Below are 4,179 nucleotides of genomic sequence, written 5' to 3'. Positions count from 1 at the left end.
TGAGGTATGATACAAAATATAATAAACAAAAAGCCAAAATTTATTTAATTAACAAAAAATACAGTTTTTTATTATTTAATAAAGAGTATTTAAAGATGAACTCTCCTATATATAATGAGAGTTACATCAAAATTTAAAAGTGATAAAATAGAATTATATACAATTCAATAATTTAAATGCTAAAAAAATATATTTTTCTTCATATATAAACATGAAAAGGCACCATAAAATTAAAGAAAGGGCACTCAACTAAGCACGCATTTGTTGGCCAATAGATATCCACCTATAGCAACAGTAAATTCATTTATTTCTTTAATTTTAACATTATTTTATATTTTGATCCATTCAGCACCACGCAGGCTCTGAACCTCTCATCTATGTTCTTATTCTTCATTATATTATTATATTTATAGCTCAAAACTTATTTAATTATTATTTCAAATAAAAAAATGCAGTGTCACCATAATTGTGTGCGGGAATAGCCTTATGGCCATTTAATCTGATCTGTTCCAGAAGGTGACACGTCTCAGTGTACCTAATTAATTAGTCACAACTAGATTAGTGGTAATTAAGCAAGGGTGACATTTAAATTTAGTGACAGGATGAAAAAATTTCAAATGTACCAAGAATACTAGTGTTTCAATTATTTTAATTATTGATTTTAATTAATATATATTATATATATTTTTTATAATTCAAATCAGCACTAATACACTTGAAATTCTTCTTTAACATTTTTGTGTCTACTTGGTAAAATTTCAATTTTTTTCAAAAAGGTTAATTTCGTACAAAATGTTTCATCCATTCAATGATCATGATCATCATATATCATGGCTGCACTTTCAGACGTTGGAGTCAAATCAGTGTCATCAAATCAATCAGAAGTTCTTCTCATCACTATATATAGTTATTAACATGTGATGAAGAATGCCGCTTTTTATTTTTGTTATGGGGCTAGGAATGGTGTGAGACATTATTATGGAGTACATGGGTGCAATACTGGTGTATGGTGTCAGGGTAACTAAATCGGACGATCTGAAAATGGGGTGAGTAATCGGATGGTCCGATTTGTATTTGGATCGTTAAAATATTCATATTATACTAAATTCGGACAGTCCGATTTGCATTTTGCAAGATAAAAAAAATTAAAATTTCCTGAAATCGGACGGTCCGATTTCAATGTCCAAAATTCAAAAATTTTTTTTTACAAATCGGACCGTCCGATTTGTAACACCAAAAATTTTTTTCAAAGAAAACGGACGGTACGTTTTCTCTCTTCTAAGATTGAAGTAAAGCTGTCCCACATGGCTGTAATGCACCCCTAGTATCCATAATAAAGCATAACACACACAGGTTTTCAATATCAAAAAAAATGAGCCGAAGAATGCAACAGCTAGTAATTTTAGAATATATCAAGACATATAAGTCAAACTGCTATCAGTTCAATCTGTCTAGCTTGTGTACTTTTTATATATATGCAAAAGAACTTTTATTTATCACATATTTTTTTGCGAAAAAAATCATTGTATCAACATCTATCTTATCATTCTTATTAAATTTTGATGCGGCTACACACCCCTATTTTTCCTCTTGAAATTGCAAATATCACTACTAAGTGGGGATGATGTTCTTACCTTTTGAAAGCACATAAATTGTGGAAATGGTGGATGTAATTAGAGAGAATATATAGTAGTACAAATTAAACTTATTTTATAGTGTCATTTATGATTGTAGAGTTCATTCTTGCCAATTTATATTATGTAGCTCATAAGTTATAGAGTTTGGTAATTTGTTTCAAATTAATGCAAGCTTCTTAAAAAGGTTACTTATTAGTTAGGAATGATTTTCCAAAATCTAGGTATGAGTCATCCTATGGAAAAAAGACAATATAACATAGTGGGTGCAATATGGAAAAATATATAAAATGAGGAGCTGCTTAAGATCCCACATTTGAAAAACAATAATTGTTAGCTTGTCTCTTTTTGAGTGGTTGTCACACCAATCTGAGACACACAATATATGTGGGAGTTACTGTGTGTGAGGAACACGATTATTGGCCAATACATAGTGGAAATTAAAATTTGATGACCCTCAAAACACTTTTAATTAACACACCCATCAATCTTTTTTCTAGTTAATTAATACTTCTCCTAAGTATATGTTGTAAATGTAGTAGTAGTTGACTAATTGATTGCACAGGAGAATAAGAATGGCAAATCGGAGCACAACACTTGTGACTTGCTCTTATCAATTCCCAGGTCCACTAATAAGAGTACTATATTTATCTGCTACAATTAATTAAAGCCCATATTAGGGTGTGCATGGGTCGGGTGAAACCGGATTTGATGTGACTCAGACTCAACCCGAAATATATACCTGGTCTATTTATTAGACTCGAATCCGGTCCTAGATCCGATGAAACCTATACACTTTCGGGATACGATTATAGCGGGTAAAGATCGGGTGAAAACCGGGCCGTTAACATTACATTACCTTGATACCTTCTTATAAGCTAACATGTGAAAATATTCAAATTTTCAAGACTCCAACCATTATTTGATATGGTAAAATTCACTTAGAAAAATATAACAAGAACCAACTATTCTCTAAAATTAAAGCATAACCATAATCAATACTAATATTGCCTAATAACAACAAATATTTAAATCAATATAAATAACACAATATTATGCATTAGTCTAAAATCTTATGCATTTTAAACATAAAACATTAATTTATAGTCTTATAATAACTAATAACACAAAATATTAAGGTTTACAATACTTAAATTCCACATAAGAATAGCTATCATCCATCACTAATAACACAAAATATTAATTGTGTATGATGACCGGGCCACCGGGCCGACTTCGGGTGACCCGAACCATGACCTGGATCCAACCCGAAATAATAACCGAGTCTATTTTTGAGACCCTTACCCTACCCTAAACCCAATAAAATTACACCAAAATAGCCCCTAAATTATTTGGGGTCAAACTGGGTCTTCGAGCCGGATTGGACCATGCACACCCTTACCCCATATATCTAAGTTATTCACATTGTTGTTCCTGGCAAAGAAACAGAATCAGTTAGAAACCTAACATTTAATCCGTCTTTATACCTGTCTAGACTCTTCCCCCCCACTCCACACAAATTAAAAAACTCCATTGCATTCTTTTTTGACTGCCATGGATGCATCTTTAATCACACTTAATGGATAAGCCTAATTAGTTAAACTAAAGATATAATTTTAAGTTTCTAACTAACCCTTAGTATCTTCTTTAATAGCTTTTAACCTGCATTAATCCGCAACTTTCCTGCCAAGTGTACTTATAGGATTGCACAAAGGAAGATAAGGTGTGATTTTAATTTGTTGGTAAAGCTTGGCAATAAAATAAAAAGTATTGACTATGGTCAAAGAAAGGTAACTTACACCACTATCTAGGTATACCATTTCAAAGTTGATTTATTATACTAATCAAATTTAAATCAAGTTATTAAGAAGTAGGTTTTAATCAGAGTTGTAATTTGTAAATGCCACGTATATCATAGTTCTTGACATTTCAATGGGTAATGGCCAAATAGATAACAATAAAGCACCCCACATAACAAGAAGAGACTTGGATTTAAAGGGTATGATTTATGCTAACTGTTTCCCTTTGCCATATGAATAACTGTTACATGCCATTCAAATTTTTAGCGATTTGTTAGCATCATCTGTATATAGTCATAAAAGAAGTGGCAATGGATAAAGGCTTGGTAAAAGGTAGTTGGGAACTATCAGCGGTTAATGCAAATGGAGCATATCATGGGTAACCATTTTTAGAAGGGTAGTTGGATAAATTGCTAAATCAGAACTATATTTGACAGTTAATTATATTTGACAGAGTTCTTACCTATTCTGCAAATCCCTGAAAAATTTCGGACTTGTTTGGGTGAGCTTATAAGAAAATATATTTTTTCGAGTTATTTTTTTTAAAAGATCTTATGAAAAAGTAAAAGTAATTTTATGTTTTGGTATCTCATGCAAAAAGATATTTTTATCTATTAATTATGTTTGGATATAACAATATAAAAGTACTTTTTTGTTTATTTATTATATGAAAAACATCTTTTTTTAAGAAAAAAAGATCTTTTAAAAAATATGTAAATTACAATTTCTCAAAAAAAATATTTTTC

This window comes from Arachis ipaensis, chromosome B03 (genome assembly GCF_000816755.2).
Source record: "Arachis ipaensis cultivar K30076 chromosome B03, Araip1.1, whole genome shotgun sequence".
NCBI classification, from domain to species: domain Eukaryota; kingdom Viridiplantae; phylum Streptophyta; class Magnoliopsida; order Fabales; family Fabaceae; genus Arachis; species Arachis ipaensis.
The sequence above is the reverse complement of the archived record's forward strand: the minus strand, read 5'-3'. Positions refer to the sequence as shown.